Source organism: Balearica regulorum, chromosome 5, assembly GCF_011004875.1.
Source record: "Balearica regulorum gibbericeps isolate bBalReg1 chromosome 5, bBalReg1.pri, whole genome shotgun sequence".
In the NCBI taxonomy this organism is placed as follows: domain Eukaryota; kingdom Metazoa; phylum Chordata; class Aves; order Gruiformes; family Gruidae; genus Balearica; species Balearica regulorum.
The window spans coordinates 62473435-62495799 of NC_046188.1; the positions used below are offsets into that span (position 1 = coordinate 62473435).

General features: G+C 37.0%; 1 long non-coding RNA gene across 1 annotated transcript in view; it reads left to right on the forward strand.

The window, feature by feature from the left end:
• Positions 1-32: 32 nt before the first annotated feature.
• LOC142602115 (uncharacterized) overlaps positions 33-22365 on the forward strand; it is a 46393-nt gene continuing 24060 nt past the window's right edge. The window contains exons 1-2 of the long non-coding RNA XR_012835816.1: positions 33-126; positions 836-976. This is a non-coding gene — a long non-coding RNA (uncharacterized LOC142602115). The remainder of the gene's footprint in view (positions 127-835; positions 977-22365) is intronic.

Sequence of the window (22365 nt, forward strand, 5' to 3'; positions counted from 1 at the left end):
CCTCTGTAAACTGTTTTGTTTTGTTTCTGTAGGCAAAGCAGAGAGAGAGAGAGATCAAGTGTAAAGAAGTGATCTTCTGTCCTGCGTGCTTTGAACATAGTGACTGAAGAAAACAAAGTTCTTCAGGTGACACATCTTAAAAAGCAGCCTTTATGGAGGCAATAGCTCTTTGAAATCAACAAACAGCTTTTGAAAATAAAGGGGTTAGGGTTGACTCCAGAAACTGATCCTCTTGTTAAACGCATTGATGAAGCGGATCTTAGTCAATACAGCAAAGAAGTTCAGACACTATGATGGTATATTTTTTCCTCTTCAAAAATTTTTTTTTCTTTTTTTTTTTTTTTACAGTTTTATATTTGTAGTGATGAGACGAAAGCTGAGTTGACTCTCTGGGTTAGGGATAACTGCCTTCTGTGAAAACTGGCCGATGACATGTAGACCCCTTTCGTTCCCGTAATGCAGTACGTTTTGTACTGAGTGCCCTCTTGAGGTCGTTGGCACACAGTGACCTGCACGAATCTCGGGTAGTGTGACTGCAGCTGAGCTGTTCCCGAGTCCTTCCTTTAAAGGTTTTTCCGCTCTTTTTTTCTCCTTTGGGAGAGATGTTCTAACCAGCCTAGACTGGGGGAGCAAGTTAGGTCAGCTATTACTTTAAGTCAGAATTACAGTCAATGTGTTAGTTACTCAGGAAGGGTGAAAAAAAATTCAGAACTTCATCCAAAATCCTGATCAGCCAAACTAAATCTGTTTCATATTCAGGAGCTTTGATTAGCTTTATTGATGTATAGAAATGTGCTTCCTACTTATGTTTCTTTTTTTTTTTTTTTTTTCCTAGTTCTGGCTGAGACTAAAGGGAAAGTGCTAAAATGCCCTTTGAGTCTCTTCTTGCAAGACATATCAGAGATCTCAGGGGGAAGCCTGTTGTCCTTACTCTTCCAGCCAAGTTCTGTAGTAAGAGGAACTCTGGATAACTTCAGTAAGTAGAGTAACTTTTCGGTGCTTATCTGGTTTTCTTATAAACTGTTTGTAAATTCTCCACATTTGCCCATGTATTTCATTCCCCCAACTGTATCAGTTTAAAAAAAATACCTGCAGTTATCCTGACCAGCATGCTATCTTAATTCAAAATATTTGTTAAATATTCTGAATTTAAGAAGCAAAATTCAGTATTGTATTATTATTAATAATACTGGGTTCTGACATGGGGTATTTTGCCTTTGAAAAGCCTTTAGAAATATATTTTGTCTGGACTCTAGATACACGTATTTTGCTGCTAGTGTAGCAGGTGTTTTTCTTAACCATTTTTTTAGGAGAAATCCTAAGTTTAGAGGAAATGAGCACTCGATTATTTAAATTTCCTGAGATTAGAGGAAGAACACTTTGCCAAACAATGCCTCTTCACTTCAAAACCTCTCCCCATAAATTATGTTAGGAGATCTTATTAAAAGTCTGTAAAAATTTCCTATTAAAAATGGTTGATTGCAGTCCAGACCATCACAGCTTTTGTGCTTTCAGTGAAATACCACAGCTGTCGCAAAGAAATATATTGTGAGACAAAAGGTTTTGTTTCCTTAGTCATAAATTATTTTTGTGATATCTGAAGTAAGATAAAACTTTCACTTATGTTTGAGTGAAGGAAGATTCTAGTGATAACTTGTTCAAAAATCTATAAAAAGAATATAAGAATGTAGATCTAGATAGCAAATTAGAATCAGACTTCCTTTTTGTTTAAGGAAAGCAATTATTTCTGAAGTCAGTGAAGATTATAACCAGGGATAATAGCATAACTTTGCAAAGCACAGTGCCTTTATCTCAGTAGAACCTGAAGTTTAAGCTTTCAAGTTTGACCTTCAAGAACTATATAATGGAAACCTTTAGTGTTGGCTAGTTTTTAAACCGAAGTTAAACATTAGTAAGTAGTCTGTTTACTAATTATACTTGCAAACAAAAATAGAGCATCTTTTTGAGATTTTAAAGAATTTTTAAACAAATTGGCTTTGACCATATTTGTTTTTCTGTTGGCAAATGAGTTTTCTCCTAAGGAATTCTGCAGAAACAGCAGCCTTTTAGAGAAAGAAAGGCTGTACGTACACTGAATAGACTGTGAAGTATTTGCTGTCAGGACTGCATTCGAACTATGTGCACCCAATCAAGAAGTAGAAGTATGTTCCACATATGACCTGTGTATGTAGTGAAACTATAAAAGTACAGCTTATATACTAAAGATTATTTTCCAAAATCAGTTGCCAAATAATTTTGAATGAAAGATAAATTAGGATATCCACCATTTTCTTATACATCATTGCTTTATGTATAAAGGTCAAATTTCGCAGTCTCCTACCCTGCTTGTTATAGAGATTACTGAATAAAGATAGTACAGGTGCTAGAACTCAGAGTTTGAGAAGCATTTTGGGTTATGTATGGAAAAATCAATATGCTTTTTTTCTAACTATCAACAGTATTTATAACAAAGCCAGTTTTCTTTACCCTGCACCATCACAAGAGTTTACTGGAATTTGTTTCTATATATATATGTTTAAATCAGGAATGTACAAACCAAAACCGCAAGATGGTCTTCTCTTCTGCTGTGTAATTCAGAGAAATAGAGTATGCAGCCTTGATCCTTTAATAAGATCCATTACTGTAGCCCCCTACTTTTTTTCCTTCCGAGTGATTTTTCTTATAAATCAAAATCCATCTTTGTAGTGCTCTTTTATGGCAACATGTGCTATGCATTCTTCAGGTCAAACTTGCTCAAACTGAAAGAACTATGAAGATAAATATCTTTATCATAAGGTCTAAAGCAAAATAATCAACCTTTGGGAGTTATTTCCTTTGTGAGAATGAAGATAAATATTTCATTCCCATATACCTGAGGCAGGGACAAGGTGAGCCATGCATTTGTGTTGGTGAGATCCTGGAGTTGATGCACAGCAGTGTAGTGTACACAATTATCTACTGCTCCAGCCATTGCTGAAGGGTGCATGGGGCGCTTTCAGGGTCAGGAAGGAGTACCTAAAACCTCTGTAGTCCTCTGTACCCTGTTAGGATCTAGCTCTGTGTTCTCACTCATGCTGAATGGTCTTTTACAAGTAATCCCACTGATGTCAGTGAGACTTTTCTGTAATAAAATGCTGTCTGACAAGAATATGGATATCAGAATCTGGCCCTGCTTGTACTAATTCCATTTTAATGAATACTTAAATGGAGTTGTTATTAAAAAAGTCTATTTCCTAATATTCAATAAATCAAAACTATAAAATCAGTTTGCCAGTTGTTGCCACTCTAGTCAAAGCCCATTTCTCTTGTGTGGAAAAGAATAGTACATACTGTCTCCATTCAGGAGGGATTGATTGTAATACTTTTATCTGCTTCATAAGATTTATTTCTAATAATGAAGAGTAAAGAAAAGTAGGGGAGCTTTAAACATTTATTATTTTTATTACAGCACCATATATTCATGAGATGTTTCACAAACACAGAATTTGCTTATCCTGAGAAGCTTGTTTCATGAACGAGCAACTTCAAAACAGAATTAAAGAAGCATTATTCATTTTGGTGATCATTTATAATTTTATAAGATGAAGCCTTGGGCACTATGTGATAATGCAGAGATACAGCCTGCTAAGATTTTGTAGGCCAGCCATCTTATGAAGATTATTAGAGCAGTAGTGTGACGTGCTACTGGGGAAACTACCTGAGTCCCCACTGTTGTGAAACATAGTTGGATTCTCTGTATGGATAATGTTTTGGATTTGCGATGGTTTCTCCCTACACGTGAAAGAGGATTGATCTTCTTAACTTGCATGGTGACATTCATACCAAGGAGTAGGAAGAACACTTATGATGCCATTTGACTTTGTTGCACATTAACAAAATATAAATAAAAAGCAGCGAAGGGAGGGCAAAAAAGAAACAATTCATTTACGTCAAAGATAAAGCTACCATTGCGTTGAAAGCCTGGCAAAAAAATTCTAGCAGAGTCTTATTTCCTTGAAATTTATGAAATCTTTGAAATCTAAATGTTTCGCAAGGGTGGGGAGTGTTCAGTTCCCTCAAAATGTTCTTCTAGACAACAGGCAAGTTTCCTGATTTTATACCTTTACACATGCCAGGTTTCCAGAGTCTCTAGCTTTGATGCAGTCCACTAGACACCCTGATGTGAGGCCAAGGATGCCAATTCCTCCCTTGCTCTGCAGCAGCCTACCAGGCTGTTTTTATAAATTACATATTTTCTCCAACCATAAATATTGCTCTTAAAAGGGATACTGAAATGAAGATAATATGACTTTTCAGTAATAGGACTTCTAATGTCAGCCATTCTGTTTAAACTGTTCAATTTTCAACAGAATTAAAGATCTACACAGTATATTCTACCTCCTGCAGACTGCAGTTGTTAAAAGAAAATAAATCACTTAAACAGGGTCATGAGCAACAAAGGCCAATGTGGGTTCAAAGTTTACAGGTCTCTGCATTTATCAGGTAGAAATATGCTACATTTCACTATTTCATAAAATATCCTTTTATGAAAAAGCCATCAATCTTTGTATGTCCTACTAAAACTGATTTCTCAAATGAAAGAAATGAATGATGACACCAAATCAAGAAATCGTTTATGAGTTTATATTTTTGCAAGACCACCATGACTTTCACATACGTTTTCAATTTTGGTAAGGATGTGATTATCGTGTGGATATGTTTTACTCCCACCATCTGTACTAAGGGATCTGTCAGAACTGTGTACCCTTTCTTGGGCAGTTCAGGATTTGTTCAGATTTTTTCATTAGTCTATAGTGGGTTTTATCCAGTGATAGTTATCATTTCTGTACATTATCTACAGATTTTCTGGGGTTTATATATCTATATAAAATCACATATATCATATGCAAGTTCATATTTAAACTAAAACTTCATCTAAATTATGTAGTTATATCTTGAAGTTTTTTAATGTTTCTGTAGAATTGCTTTTGTGTAATTTCTGTCGCACACTCTACAAAACTTCATCTTAATTACAGATTCTTCTCTTATCTTTCTGGTCTTTCCTTACCATTGCCACATTTTCTCCAGGAGTCACCAAGCTCTTTGACCAACTGGACAATTTAGATACTTAAAAACAATATTGTATATTCATACTTCAGGTATTGTAGAACTACAATACAGTGGTTTGGGGCAGGAATAATATAAGAAATTACTATGTTTCTCATCTAGTAATGGCAACCAGCACAACAACCAGCATGCTGCACTGTAATAAGGAGAAGTGATTTCTGTCCTGTTAAATGGTGTGATCTCCCTTTGTGAATGCACAAAGCAAATGAGCTTGGCCTTTCTAGATCTCCAGTGAAAATGGACACAAACAAATTCATGCGGTTTATTAAGTATCGGTCTCATAAGGAGAAGGATATATGGGGAAGTTAATCTGAACTTCTGAGAAAGAACTTGATGCTTTTTTTTTTTTAAAAGTGGAGCATTTTGCTTCTTTTGCTATGGAGTTCAGTTTGAAAAAATACCATACTTGCACTGTTTTGTAGGAAACTAACTTTTTCAGTTTATTTAGGAATTATCTTTTTTAACTAACTTTGATTCAGTGATGAAAATATAAAGTTAAAGAATGTTCCATGCTTCCTTTGTAACTGAGAAGTTGAATGTTCTGTGCTTCCTTTGCAACTGAGAAGTTAGACTTTTAGTCAAAGAATATATGCTATCTAAACATTTTTTTTCCCTATCAATCTTCCGTTTTCCCTCCTGGGGAAAAAAAAAAAAAAAGAAAAAAGCATTAAAAGAATGGAGTTTAGTTGTAATTTTTGGGAAGAACCTTTCGCCAAGTCACACACAGAGTACGTGTTTAATGTGGAGTTAGCATTATCAGAATGCAAGCCTTGCTGCACTATGGCTAGCATTGCTTTCTTGCAGCTTTTATTGTAGTTACAGGGTCTTGCATAGTAATTTACACAGCCTACTCTTGTATGAGCATGCTGTGAAATACATCTTATGACACCACCAAAGACTCTGGAAAACCTTACATACAGAGAAAACATAAACATCTTTCAATGAGCACTTTACATTGCAAGCCAAACATCTTCCCAAAACAAAATCTATCTTGTCTGAGTAGACTGAAAGGTAAACAAAACTTTCTATTCATCTGGTAATGACCTTAGAGAAAATGTTGCTGTTAGAGCAGGCAAGATAGGAAGTTCTGGATTTTAATTTTTTTAATGAATCTCAGAAGAATGGTACTTAAATGAAATTTGAGGGCTTTTGTTCCATGTGCTCCTCAAAGCATCCTGAAAAAAAATCACAGAATTCTGTAACAACTCCCTCAGGTGCCAGAATAATGCCCCCAAATCCATGAACTGAGTCATGGGAGTTCAGTGTGCTTTGCCTTTACCTCTCAGTACTGTACTCTGTGGTTCTTGCAGTCAAAGGCCCATGGCTGATTCACACATCAAAAACATTCAAAATATCTGGAAGAGTCTGAGGCCATGTGCATAAAGTGTAAAGAGCACATACCCCTGTTTGAGAAGTTGTTCATCACTTAATGGATTCTCTACCTGAAGAAAAGCAGATCAAGAACTCAGCAGCTTTTGGTGTCAAAAAGGCAGTTTCCATTGCAAGTGGAATGGAAGCGTTATCTTAAAAGTATCTTAGAAGCACTTTCCCTCCCTTTGACCCATATAAAATCCGTGGAAACCTTGTTAAATATTGAAGATATGGCAATATTTTTCAAATGGCTAAGATGATAGTTAAATTCCATTCTGGTGACCATCTACACTGTAAACAGTGTGTGTAATCTTAAATTTGAAGAGGAAGTCTCTGAAGAAAACTTAATTAATGTGTTCTGTAAATGCATGCAGTTTTGCAAGTACCTTAGCATGGTCACATAGGAGTGTGTCATCATGTGTCGTGTAGTTTGGTATGCTGCATCTGATCCTGGCTGTTGGGGGATGACTTGGAGGATGATGGATGGAACTCCAGAACAGGCTGTCAGAACAAGTTGTCCAGGGACGGCAGAGGAAAAGGTGTGGAAAGGTTCTTCCTTGTCTCTTCTCAGCCACTGTTTGACATGCCATGAAATGTAAACATAATTTCCTTCTTTAATAAAACATTGAATGTTTTTATAATGTCATTGATTACCAAATCATAATGGTAAGAGATCTGTAGCTGATCCATGGAATCACGCCATTTTTATAGTGTTTTCAATTATCATTTTATTGAAGAGTGAAAGATGTTCTGTGAGAAGTTTTGAGAAATATCTATTCCAAAGCAAGCAGGAAGCTTGTCTTTGCAATGTTTTAAATTCCTCTTCCAGCGCTAGTGAAGGCAGGGGTTACACTAGTTAATTATGTGCTATTACACTTTAGTTTCATTAAAAATCAGTTATAATAGAGACTAAATACGGAGCACCTGTTTTCTCTGATCTTTCATTATTTAATATGCATTTGCTGAATACACTCTTACTCAAGAATTCTCTAAGCTGTATGGTCCTCTTCATGTCTGTCTCTCCTCATCAAGAAATCTTTTCAGACTTCTAATTATTTGTCTGTGGCTCTGACCCTCTTGGTGAGAAAAGGTCCCATAAGTTGTCTTGAAGAAAAGGTTTTGAAAGATATATCCCTCTCTAAGGTACCAGGAGTACAGCATGCTACTATTGTATAAAACACAAGAGAGCAGAGGTATCTCTAAAACAGCGCAGCTTTCAATTTCTGAAGAATCCCTCTCACTAGGAGTTACACTACCATTGTTATTCTCCCTTGCTGTGTAGTTCTAAGAGTACAGTGATATGTGATATGTATTTGTTTTGCTCTGTCCTCAAGGACATACTAATGTACTGCTGGATTAGAAATACTTTCTTTAAAAGTACTCAAATGCTGGAAAGCTATTTTTTCAGGGTAGCTGCAACCTGAGAACATCTTTGCTTAGGGAAGAGAACAGTTCAGAAACTTCTTAACCATTTAAATACACTGCTAGTTTTTGTAATTTAACTTTTTTTTAAAGTTACAGTATATAATTATATACAAGCTATGTATTTCAAATAAATAATGTATAATTATATATTAGAGTCAACTTTTATGATAAATCTCAATTTTTTAAGATATTAGGTACTACTCTTCATGTTATTCTTTTGGTTTCTTTAAGTTTACTATATCCTGTTGTCCTTCTTGTCTGAGAAATATCTTCAGGCAACCATGTGAATTTGACACTGTCAAAAGTTTGTGCCTTCACATTTACAGCTAATGCAAGCTTCTGTCTGCTGCCATGTTATCACAACAAGCACTAAACTTAATGAAAAAGCAGCAGGTTTAGATAACTATTTGAATGTGATACCTCTAATCAGACAGTATTTTATACAGTTAATTCTTTAATTAACCTCTCCGTAATCCCTTCCCACTACTCCTTCCAGCTGCAGCTTTGCAAGAGCAGAAACTGATCAGAACTTACAAACCTGTAATGTTTTACTGCTCTGCTGGATTTTAGAGTATTTCATTTCTTGAATTACCTGTGAAGAATTCCAAATGACAAAGCTCCCAGCAATCTCAAATTAGAGAAACTGGCTCTACTTTTCTAAAACACTCTAAAAGCACATCCTAAAATTAATATAATTAAATTAATATAATAGCCTTGTAGCCAAGCTTTACTAAGGCTACATAATGAATCTCCGTGAATAGAAGTATGAACTTGAATCCTAGAGAAAGAAATGCTTCATGTTCATATACTGAGGATGAGATTCATCTTGTCTGTTTAATGTAGATATCTGCATGTGAGGTAGCCGTAGAAACATAGATGATGAAGAAAAATGTATGCTAGGGTCAGCTCATTTGACTTATGTTAATTGTTCACCGAAGAATGTCTGCCTTACCTTCAGCTCAGTGAAGAGGCAGGTTGACTAACATTTAGTGGAGAGTGATACATGCCATAAAAAATGTGAAGTTTGGTTACTGCTGCTGGATAATATAACACTGACACAGTCTCACATGCATTCCTAAGATCACATCTCACACTATTTGTGAATTTTATGTTCCTCTGACTTAAGCAGATTTGTTTGCTGATTATTGTATGCAATAGTGAAAATAATTAACATATTTTAAAAACACTTTCATCTGGGATGGGGGAGAGAATCAAAAAGGAAAAGGATAAAACTGGCAGGTTGAGATAAAGACAGTTTAATAGGGCAGAAAAGGAAGATGATGATGATATATGATATGATAATGATGATGATAGTAATATACAAAAGAAGTGATACCCAGCAAAATTGCTCATCACCTGAAGCCCCATCCAACCTGGCCTTGAACACTTCCAGGGTTGGGACATCCATAACTTCTCTAGGCAAGCTGTTCCAGTCCCTCACCACCCTCACAGTGAAGAATGAGTTCTCCACTTGGACATTGAGCTGTTGACCACAGCTCTCTGAGTGTGAGCATCCAGCCAATTCCTTCTCTAAGAAGAAAATTAACTCTATCCCTGCTCAAACCAGGACACTAGTGTGTATCGGTGGAGTTTTACATTCGGTCTCCTACTTTTCCAAATCACCAAGAAAACTATCCACTTAAAGAGTAATTATGTGGCTGTGCCTGTTCAGTCATCTGATGGTTTTGAACAAAAGTAGTCAGTTGTGTTGCAGTGTGTGTTAGTTTTGTAAGTGTTGTGTGAAGGCTGACAGAGATCACATTTCTGTGTTTTGCTCCTCAGTCCAGACCTTAGCCTCTAGAGGTAATGGATCTCTGCAGTACCTCACTGGAGCAGATCACCAAACAGTGCAGGATTTCAAGAGCTGATGCACTTTTATTGCTACAATATTCTTGTCATGAAGGTGATGGGTTTTGTATTGTGGTTTCATATATCAGTGTGGGTTTATGTCTAAAAGTTGAGCCATGTTGGTAAGCTGGATACCTTTTTTTTTAAAAAAAGAGGCTTTTCTTTTGTTCTTAGAGATGAGTTGTTTTTAACTAATAGAGTATATAGGCTGTATAGATTCATATATGCTATAGTGAGAAGACTAGATGCCTGTATATGTAAAACAGCTGAGCCCAACACTGGCAAATGGAGGGAGACTGCTGTTACTGAAGACTCCAGATCTGAGAAATTCCTGTGAGAAGCATCATAAAATTTATCAGAGCATGGCTCAGTCACAAATTAGATGAGTTTGTACAGATTTCGAATGGCACACAGCAGGCAGGGAGTGATGGCAATCAGAGAGGCATCTGTGGCACCTCTTGTTTTGCAGTTCCTTGGTCCCACCAAGCTCCAAGCTTAGCTGCTGTTACCAGAAGTCCTGGTCTTGTCCGCAGGTGAGATACACCTGACCAGCTGATTGGCAGCATATTGCCTTTTAAGGAGGCAGCATCTTGTGGCCCTTGTGATATTCCTACCAGGAGAATAACCCTTGAATTAAATCCAACATTTCTCCAACAACTTCTGATTTTGAAGGCTTTGTCTTTTCTATCTTTAGCCTAGATTTCCAGATGCAATAGCCACTCACACCTCCACACTATCCTGACAGGTAGTGCTATTTTTATTGTCACATCTGTGCTTCATTTGTTGAAAAATGGAGGAGCAGAACCCTCAAGGGCTGTCTTCTGGATATGCTGGTCTCCAGGCTCTTCAGCAGGAGCTTGGGAAAGATGCATAGTTCTTTCACTGAGCATAAACATTACTGGTGCACTGAAACATCTAGGTTAAGTTTTAAGTATGACAAAATTTGAAGGGACAGAATTTAGACACAAATACTTGGAAATACTGGAGGGTTAATTTTACTTTAATTTTTTAAAATAGTTTTTAGTGAAGAATTTTTTCTCTTTTTTTCTGTGCAATATAGTAAGGTGAGATCTATAAAATTTGCTTCCCTATTTTCTGTGTGAAACGTATATGTGCATGTTAAAGGTTTTTAGTGGCACTGAGTCTATTTTATGTTGTGCTCTTTAAAAAATAAGACATGAGGACTTTTGAAAGCTGTTGTTTTTCTTGACTTCACCTTCATTAATCTTATTTAGTTTCTGTAAGGGGCTATTTTGTGAGCTCCACCGATGGGTAATGTTTTCTTTTCCAAAGTTCATGATTCTTCTATTCAAATCACTAATTTTCACTGTTACACTCCAGTGGTTTAGTGCTTCCCAGGCCTCAAGGAATGAGTTTAATTAGCAATGCTGAATAAATTCTGAGACATGATTCATCTTTCTTGTCACTAGGATCTAAGTAACAAAAATGCAATTTTAAGATGTACTTAAAAGCCTTGTGGGAATGACTTCTGTATAACTGGGAAAGGATTCAGATGTAAATTTGGAAAAAGGGATTTTACCTGCTTGTCTGTTTTCCATTTAGCTAAAAGGTATAGGATTCAGTCATATGTCCTTGAATTCACTGGTATGTTGTTTTCAAAATACTGACCTATGAGCCATACTTGGCACATACATTCCAAATTAAAACTGTGCATTAGAGCTTTTGTAGATTAAGTAGTTGACCTGGGAAATTTCAAAACTATCCCAGATTTTAAATGATTGAATTTGCTCTGGCTTTTTATATTTTGAACAGAACACACAGTAATCCATTGAAGAGAAAATGTCATTCTCCAGTGATCCTAATTGTTGCAGCGCAGAGGTCCAAATTATGTCATGTCCTTTTCTCTGAACCAAGAGAAGGTATACTTCTGAGACACAGTGTCATGAGGGGAAAATAGGGCATGCAGAAAGAGAAAGGAGTGAACTCAAGACAGTGAGGTTTAAATTTAAAACTTTGTTCCAGCACATGCCAGTAGGCACTGCTAGCAGTACAGAGAACAATAGCATTTTTCCATGGTATATCCCTTCCATGCCGAAGGTTCAGAGCATTTTACACCATTAATAGGTGACAACTCTGCCTCACGACAGCTGAAGAACTAAATGTAGTTTTCCAGAATTTACAAAAAGGAATCAAAATAGTTAGTAACTTGCCTAAGGAGAGCTGTAAGCTAAATGAAGCTGAACTGCCTGAGAATCCCAAGTTTAATTCCAAGAGCGCTTCCTCTACTCCAGCACATGGAGCACTGTGAATAAAAAATATGGATTGTTTAGCGCCTTTCTCATCTAGGCACGAAGAAATTAAGGACAAATTGTGGCTGTAGTCAGTTCCCTGGATTTTGTCAGATTCAGACAGATCCCAAATGTTATTTTAATGTAACCTCAAAAGAAACCACTTGCTATTAATTTTGTATTTATTGCAGTTACACTGACCCTAATGAATTTTTTTAAATGAATTTGACAGATGTCACAAATATTTTCAATGCAGTTTAACATCATTAAATATAACCTTTCCTAGGAAAAAAGTTCTATGAAGTGAACGCAGGATAAGTGCAAATGCAGGATTCTGGAAAGTCAAGGGTGTCACATATCAGTACACAAAATAGATGTTAGGCACTTATGTTTATGGAGCAACATTACAAGGGTCTCCATCCCATGTCTCATCAGTACATCTCATCTAGAAGGACAAGCTCCTTTAGAAAGGAATCTGTTCATTAATTTAGCACTTAGGTATTATGTATAGTTGGTTATGCCTTCAGAACCAAATTCAATGACCTTAGGAACTTTTTTCCAGATTCATTTTTTATTACTTTGTTTTCATGTGATAGCCAAGAGGGCTAAACAAAGCCTCGAAAAAGGAAGGGTTATTCCACTTCCTTGGAGACATGATCTTTTTTTATGTTAAGTTTGCACAGTTTTTTGCACCTGGTGGCCCTAGTTCTGCTTAGAAGAAGGGCAAAGAATAAATCATACTTCTTTACATTGTATGTGAACTTGTGAAGCAGTGCAAATACCTAGTTATAATCCAGGACATCAGAAAAATAAAATGAATGATTTGAGGACTGGATTCTACTGGATTCCAATACTTTATAAACTTTAGAGCACTGGTAGGGTCCCCAACTGGAATATAAATAAAGCAAACCCTTTCAAAGGTTTATAGGACTATACTTGGTCCTCTCTTGCTGCCTTAATTTATGATTGTTGCAAATTCACAAGCTGTGAAATGTGTTGGTCACAGAGCTGATGGCAATAACTTCGGAATATGAATGAGAGCATCTGGGTTGCTATTTACCTTTGTTTTACAAAGTCAGCTTTTTATCTTTGCATCATTTAACCTCAGAAATATGGCTGGGTTAGACAAGCATATGGAGCCTTCTATGGAACAGAACATTTACTTTCTGTAACTTTATTCTGTGAAAACTTCATTCTGTTTCTTCTGTGAAAAAATATACCATTTGCTTTCCCACCACTGTGCTGTTTCTCTACAAGAATACAAATCAAATTAATATAAATAAAAATAAGCAGCAGCTTCCCTCTGTAAAAGAAATAAGTGTGCTGGGACTCAGAAATTCTTTATTTTATGTTGACTCTATAGTGACTTGGGTAAAATGAAGGCCCAGGCAGCAAGCCTCCGTAGCACTCCAATCTTATTTAAACTCAATTTTGGAGACTTTCATTAGTGCATATAAATTTTGCTTGCTTTTAGTTCAGATTAATTTCTCTGCGCCTAACTTTGATGCCTTTGAGTTTCAGTTTCCATATCTGTAAAATTGTGAAGAGATGATAAAGCTTCCTCAAATATTTGTCAATTGCCATGAGTTTTCCTTGGGCTGAAAACTATGATATTGAGTCTTGCTGTTGATCACCAAAAATGGGAATCCATTGTAGACAGTTAGTGCATGCTAACACTTTTTTTGTGCTTGATGTCCAGAATATGTGAGACTAATTCAGGGATAGCTTGGTGTAGTTTAATGGTCTGTGTTATGTAGCAGTTCAGATTAGGTAATGACAGTGGCCACTTTGAATCTATGCCCCAGTAAGTCTTTTTTACCGGAAAAAAAGAGAACCTTAACTTGTATGGTGATTGGGGATGCTGAATCAAGGCACTGCCACTTTGTGAGATCCAAATCAAGATCATTCTTTTCTTGTGGTGTGACTGGGTATAATACACCAGTCTGCATTTGTTTGAGAAGCCTCTTGGGACTTTTCTGAATTGATGGGTTGGTATAAACAAAACTTAGACACTATTGTCACCATATCTCATTTTCAGTTTTCACTTGACTTGTGTCAGCCCTGTTGAGTTTATAGTAAATATTATTTGTGATGGATCCCCTTGCTTGGCTTCTAGTGTATTTATGGAGACAATTTCAACTGCTTGAGTGTTATTTTTACTGCCCAATGCCTCCAGGCCTTTTGGTACCACACATACTAAGCACCATGTTAAGGACTGGCCAGCTCTAGGGGACAGACTGAGGCCAAAGATAGAAAGATTTTCCTGAAAGAGACAAGAAATTTTGCATGCAGTGAGAAATGAAACTGTTTCCTACCACTTCCAGAAGGGTCCTGTCTCTTATGGCCAGTACTGACAATTGAAACAGCTTCCTTCCTCCTCTCTGACTGGCAAGAGGTTTACAGCCTAGGTTTGGGTTCAGGCTATTTGTCAAGCTGCAAAGAGGTCTGAGACTAGATTGCTCAAAGGACATGATGAGTGCAAATTCTGTAAACAAATTGGCAGTTAAGAGAGAGGAGAACAAAATTTGTCCTTTAGTGTTTGAAAGGTTAAAGATAACACTAAACATTTACTACTGCTTTGGAGAACTGCCTCTGAGCACAAACACAGAGGTAACCCACCAACTGTATGGTGCTGCAAGCTGCCATACTGCTGGGGCTGTTCAGGTACTGTCCATGGCGGTGGCTCTTTGCAGGTGACCAGTCCAAATCACTGCTTGGGCAAAAAAAAATTCAGAAGTGCAGAGGAAGGAGGAAGCTGGTGCAGCCTGGATCTTCTCATTCTATCGCTTGAATCACTTGGGTTTGTTAGTTGTTCTGCGTTCATTTCACCCCAAACAAAAAAGAGCAGATTCAACCCAGGCCATTCTACGATTCTGTGATTCTATGACCATTACTTGTTTATGTGTCTCTAATGCTCTTTGAAGAGCTTATTTACAGAGGTGTCAGCCTGACGTTGCTAATTTATCTTACACAGGATTTGATTAAAATGCCAAGGAATTCAGTAAGAATACTAGTCTTCCTCTCATGCATACCTTCTCTCTCTCTGGTTGTAGTTTGTTTATTTTGCCCTGTTCTTTTGACGTTTTGGGTCAAGCCACAGAGTAGGGGCTACCTTTCTGGAGTTTAGATATTGAAAATCTCTTTGATAAATTATATGAGAGGAACTCTACAAATATTTTCAAGTATCCTAAACGGCAGATGGTCTTGAAAAAAATTTAACATTAAAGATCATAGGTAGTTTTGAGTCCAGAGTTTGTTCTCCCCAAGCAGAGTGTATATAGCATGTGATAGACAGGTTCCTCAATGCCATTGTTTTATCATGCTTGATGTGATGTGGAGATAGCTGAAATACCTCTGTAGCATACTACTGATAAGAATGTGTGTAGTGTATATATCTCTATATTTATTTATGTCTTAACATTTTTTAAAATATCAATTGACAGTATTCTGTATGGTTTTCTTTCAGGCTGTAAATGGTTATGGCTCTAGCTTCTTTTCTTGGCTGAGAAATTTTTTTTCTGTTTTTCTTAGCTGTCACAGGACATCATGCTCGGGTGGCCTATAATAAATATCTATTATTTATATATATGTCATTTAAACTGCTGAATTCCTCTTCTTCTAAATGTTAAGAATCTCACTTGATTCTCGACAGTCTTCACAGTTTATATTCATGGTCAGAGCACACCTGTTCCAACCAGGGTACATTTCTTTTTCTGTGTTTCTTTTTTTTTTCAAGAACTTTAAAAAGGAATATTTTACTCAGCTGGTGGGTGGGTGATTCTAACGTAGTGTTTCATTAGTGTATTATGTTTTTATTTCCTCTGCTGAATGCTGGAAGTGGAGTTGCAGAGAAGTTCATCCAAGATTCTCTGTCTTTTACTGGACGATTAAGCTCCTAGTAAACTTAGGTAATGTATTTCTAATTTGTATCCATGTTCATTTGTTTTACCACGGAAAGAAAGAATTCACAAGAGAGGCTCAGGTTCATGTCAGTGTTTTCTTCTACGGTTTCCTCAGCCAAGGAGTCCCTGACCACCACATACTGCTCAAGAGTCTTTCCAAACCTAGTGACCTCAGGTAATTCCTAAAATTTCCATTCGAGAGCCTGGAATCCCATTGGGCCTCCACTGGTCCTCCATGATACCACACTGAGCTCCACCTTTTTCCCTCATGCAATATCTGTAAAAACAAATGTAATCATCTAAGCAAAAATTAGATTAATCTTGATCCCATTGCCAACTTAAGTCCACCTAATTTGGCTGTGTCTGCTTGAAACAGTGGAGAAGGTTGACTAATAGTCTTGCAAATACTGTATTCTGGAAACTTTCCGTTTCCTCCTTTTTCTGATTATATGATACCAAAGGGGCAAGCAAAGGTGATTGTACATAACGGTAGTGCAAGCCTTTCCCCCAAGCCTATTTAAAAAAATCCTGATGTTGCTAGTCATGTAGTCAGTTTCCATTTTAAGAAGACAAAATATTTGTGAATGAAATGAATGATGACATTAACTTAGCGATGTTGAATTTGTGATCAGAACTTTAAAGTTTTAAATTCTTTCCCAGTCAAATCCAAAATGCAGCTGTGGGTTTCCCACAGTGAGGACTGAACAAACAGAAAGGTCTTAGTGAAAACAATAACCGTGGCCTGATGAGGTATATCTTGCTATTTTGCATAGTAGCTTTTGTAAATATCTAAGGATTTTGTCTACAGTTTATAAATAACTTTTGTACAACAACAGCTGCAGCCGAGCAGCTCAGATTATGCAACTGCTTAAAAAGAGTCTGCACTAAACTAGCCCAGTTGTAATCAGGTTGAAAATTTGTTACCTGGGAGTTGAGAAATGAGCCTGAAAGAGGCAGGAAATTGCTTCATAGGGGTAACTGAGATCCAAGTAGCCAGGAAGAGAGTTGCAGTGAGTGGGAATTGTGCCTGAGAGAGGACTGTGGTATTGAACAGTACATTGGCAGTGATGCGAGCTCAACTCAGCAGCAGCAAGGTCTGCAGTTCATCAGGTCTGACATCCAGTAGGTGTCATTGCAGCCAACTGGGATTATCAGTCACAGAAGGCAAGGATGATTTGTCAGGGTGCAGGGTGGGAGAGAGGGAAACCCAAGGCAAAGTACATGGTTTCAAGGCTGTAAATCTACGAGCACTTTCGGAAAAGGATGCCTCTACTTATATTTAGATTTCTCCAAATACAAAAACTGTGATTTCTCATCATCAGCCTCATGCTTTTGGAGATGTCTGTGTTCAGTTCACTGCAGATTAAAAAAAGAAGTAAAAAAGAAGTAAAATTTTCAATCCCTCCCTATGAATTTGGTTAGACTAAAAATGAGCATGCTTTGTGCATAAAGTAAAGGTACAGTCTACCTAAATTAGAGCTTTGATGACTTATTATCAGAAAGGTTATTGTAATCTGTAGTGGTTGATCTACAAATGGCAAATATTGCCTTGGAGAAAGTAGTTTATCATGGGCCATAAAGCTAGAATGGTAGTGCCACATTCAGAGTCATGTTTTTATCTTGAAGGAACTTTTTCTTATGGTTTGGCTTAATATAGAAGCCAATAGGACTACTCACAGATGTACGAATAATTCACATCAATCAGAAACTGCAAGTATAAGTCATATCTTCATGTGTGGTGCTGGTGACAATGACATAAAACAGTATTTAAAGAGAAGTATTTGAGACTTCAAGTCGCAAAGTTATATGTTACACAAAATTATTTCTTGGAATATTTTTTTTCTCTTGTGACAACACCTGAGTTCACAAGATGATGTCTGTGGTGTTTCTGAATTAATCACAGTGGCGGTTATTTCATTATGTGTAAGGATTTGGCCTATTCTCTTAAAGCACATTTTGAAGTGTTTTCCTCAACACTTGCACAGGTCCAGACTATAAACTGTTTAGACGGCCTTTCAGAATTTATTTATGAACAGCAGAGAGTACAGCAGAAGAAGCCATACATGATCGCTGCAGATGAGTTATTCATGTTAATATTTAGTAAACAATACTACCTAAAACAGAGAGATTATGAGCTTAATTTAGAAAGATATTTGGCCTGTAGCACACCATGTCCAGTACCCCCAGCAGAGGCACAGAAACATGGCACGGCAGATAACAGCTCCCTTTAGTCTCCCTAGAAAATGCTAGGACTACACAAGCACTTAGTGCTATTTCTATGGAAACAAAAGGTGTATCCTGAAAGAACATTCTTGTGAAATAAAACCAACAAAAATAACTTAAAATACACTTAGGAAATGTTGTGGCAGTTCCACAGAGACATAAGTAAACACAATTTTAAAAACAAGTGGAGCTGTTTATCAGTGGAGAGATTTTCAAAATTGGCATAAATGCAGTTGGCCCTTGCTGTGATGATACAAAATCCTTTCTCTGCAATACTATACTCTTCAAGTGAGTTCAGAACATGGTCAGAATGATTTAAAAATACATACAGGTCAGAGGATCACATCTCTTGCGTTTTGAAAGCCTAAAATTGGTTAGCATCCCTCTCGTACAAGTATGAATCAGTTGACATTAGCATTGGCAATGGCATCAGGATGCACAGTTTTACGCTGTTTCTGATTGCATACAGTTATGCTAAGCTTGAGGGGTAAAACTATTTAACAGTCAAAATAAACAGGTAAGTATAGAACAAGTACAACAGCAAACAAATGTAATATCAGAAGAAGTACTAACTTCCATATAAAAGAATTACACACATATACAAATGATTTATCACTTACAGGTTACTTTGACTTGGAGCCAAGTGAAAATACTGTAAACCCTTTACTAATATATTCCCGTCTGAGTCTTTCTGTTTAGTTTTGTTTCAAACTCCCTTTTCCAAGCCCTGAATAGTGTATTTGAGATGGCTAGTTTGTTAATGTTTTATCATGGTAGCTAAGATAAATTCTGATCCCTTCCTGTGATATGGAGAGAAAATTGTACACATTTCTTAAAAATCAAAATTTTGCATATAGCTTTTATATCATTTCTATGTAGTGGACAGTGTGATTAAATGTTCAAAAGAACTTCTTCAGTGAAATAACACTTTAGTTTATTATTGGTTGGACTGGAAATTTTTCATGTGGTACTTACTCAGGTCAGCTTTCTCTCTGTGTTGATCAATAGTCCGTCTTCTAAAACTGAAATACTGGTCTGATAACTGTAATCCTGCCTTTTAACTTTGATAACTCTTTTAAGCTCAAGACATAAAGATGCTGGACAATCTCTTGTACACTGCAAAGATTATTTGCAAGATTAAGTTGACCCTGTACACCTTGGCTTAAAAAGTTTTATATTCTCCTGTAGAAATGTTGAGAAGGTAGTAAGGGAGTTGTTCTAACATAAGTTTGTTGAATAATGGGTACTAGGAGATAGAATTACAGCCAATGAGAAACAGTTTGCATAAACATAGTGATCTTTTAATGTTTCAAAAATATTTTAAACCTTTAGCCAATGAGGATGCATGCTCTGAATTTCAGAGATTTTAAAGTAGCGGGTTGGAGAAAGAAGTTGTTAAAATATACAACTTTGAAAACAAGTTAAAAATCCCTTCTGATCTGTCTACATCCTTTTTTCCTTTTCTCTCCCTGTGTGCTGTCAATGTGAAATAGTATTCAACGGCAAACAAGTAATCCAAATTCTGATATAATCCAGAAGGAAAATCTGAGAGAAGTCATGGATAGAAATGAAAGCTCCACTGATATGGCTGTCTACTCAGTGCTTCCGAAAAAGCTGTACAAAGCAGATACAAAGAAATCTTTCTATAATTCCCACATTTCTGGGAATGCTGAGATTAATAATGAACACCACCCTTCCCCCCCCGCCCCAAATCTCTCTTTTGTGGGGTCGTAATTGCTTTAAAGGGTTGTCAGCCTGAGTTTAGGAAGATGGTCAGTCCTGGCTAACCAGCTCTAGATCAACCTGCTTGATCAGATGACCTCCAGATGTCCCTTCCAACCTGAACCATCCTGTGATTCTGTGAAGACCAGAATATTAGTGGGACGTGAGTTGAAATGTTCTGTGTATAAAAACAGCCACTCAGTAGACATTTCCTCAGGTTAATTTGTTCATTTTTCACTATTGTATTGACCTGCCCAATAAACCTGTACTATCATTTCATAGTTGATCACTTAGTGGAAACATAGCCAAAGCAAGGCCATTAGTTCAGCCTTCCAAAATAGATGGGTTTGTTTTTAAAAATCCATTTATAAATGGCTGTAAAGCATAAAAAAGTCATTGGCCCAGAGTGTTCTGTGAATGTCACAGAATGCTGTGTCTTTGCCTCTCTAGCGCTGAGCTGTAGACCAAACACGTGTGCGGAGCACTATGAGTTTTTAGCAAATACTGATCAAAAAACAAGAGGGGGAAACAGTAGAAAAAGCCTGATATATTTATTTTCAGGAAATTGGCTGACCTTGGTTGTGCTACTTACTAGTTAAGGAAGAAAAACATTTTATTCTTTGATTCTAGTCCTTCACCTTGGAGATTATTGTTATTTGCACACATCAGTCTTTGTTCATTCATTGATACATAGATATGATGTAGTTCTTTTTTCCTTTGTATTTTTAAATCCAAATTGTCTACTGGGATACACATTATGCAGATACTATCAATAATCATTGTTTTGTAAGCATTAACTTTCCACATTCTCAATGAAAAGAGATTTTTGCCATGAAAATTCCAATTTAGACTGGATAGCTTTGCTAAGGCAGGGATTTATTACAATTTTTGAGTGGAAAATTTAACAAGCACATCATAATTTAGTTAACTGTTTTTAAAGAGATTCAAGTTTTTGAATTGCAAGTGCTTAAATTCCTGGGTTCCTGATGTCACTGCTGATACCAGGTGAAATTAGTTAAGCCCAGAGAAACACCTTTGAATTCAGAAACTAAGAGACCAGAATTTAGTCTTTTGACAGGGGAAGGGAACATTTAAAACATGCCTACAGTGAGATGGCAACATGGACAGTATAATAAGCAGAGCCTCTAAAGAAGCATCTGCGTAAGCTGTAAATGTGGTGGTGGAAGACTCAGCAAAGGCTGCGAATTTGAACACTTCTCTGAATTAACTAGAGCAGGGGAGGAATCCAGTCGCTCATGAACCTGTTTCTCCTTGCCGCCCCTGAGTCCCTTAGAGTAAGTACTCTGTGACAAGCTCTCCCTGTGTCTGGGTTTTCATCTGTTGGGGGAATAAAGGTAAAATTCTGTTTAACTCGCAGTCTCAGGTGGATAATGGGTTCCTTTCCTTTTCTGTGTTTGAAGGGGATTTTTTAAAGTCTTTATTCCTCTCCTAAAATTCCAAATGGTTTTCAGGGATGAAGATGAAAAAAGAATTGTTCCTATGGCACTGAAGGGTTTTTCCCCCGAGTATCCCAAAGACAGGAGACAAAATACAGCAATTCTTTCTGAAAAACAAATGCCGACGCTCAGCAGAGCACGAACTAGGCTTCATCAATCAGGATACTATGAGCAACAGCATAAGGCTTACACAAACAATCACACACACTTGCATACATACTCTGCACTTATCTCCCCGCACCAAAAATCTGCTGCAAAACTTTTGCATCATTCAGTTAGCTGCTTGCTTTTTTTAGAGAACATTTCTGTACAGCCTGTAGTACTTTGTAAGACAGGTTCGATTTTGTGAACTCTGAGTGCTTAAATTCATGCAAAATTAAACAAGAAAAGGTTTTTTTACAGTGATGTAGCCTCACTCTGGTATTGCTCAATAAAGTGAAATGAGGACTTAGCCTCTGTAGTGATATATAGTATTTACTTTAGTGTCATATGTAGGTGTGGCTACCAGGGGGGAAAAAAAGGGGGGGGGGGGGGAATGTTGCAACATCTTTTTCCTTTTACAAAGTACAATTAAGAGTTATTTTATTTGTAATTATTTTAGACTGAGATTTTTCAAAGCTGCTCAACATTAGCTTTATATTTACCCTGCAGCAGCTTTTTCTTCCCCTGTGAAATACAGTTGAATCTCAGTATAGTGCTATGGCAGTATAAAGTGATTAGAAAATCCCTGCAGCTGGTAGAGAAGGGAGTGGACACTCCCTAAAATCTCCCTTCTGTGGTTTTATTAATGGTCATGCTCAATAAATGACCTCATCACATAGTGCGTATTGGAAGTGAAGGGGTTTACTGGGAACTAGAGGTGTGCCTAGTTGCCTATAGACAGTTTGGGGAGACAGTTGTGATTTAAGTCCTTAGGATTCCTAAAATTGTGTCAAGCACTGCTCTGCATGACAAAACAGCCCACAATCCAGGAGTAGAAAAGTAGGTTAAATCTGTTACTCGTGTGGGCGAGTACTGTGTTTTCAAGGAGTATTGCAGCAGCAGAGTTATACTGGTACTAAA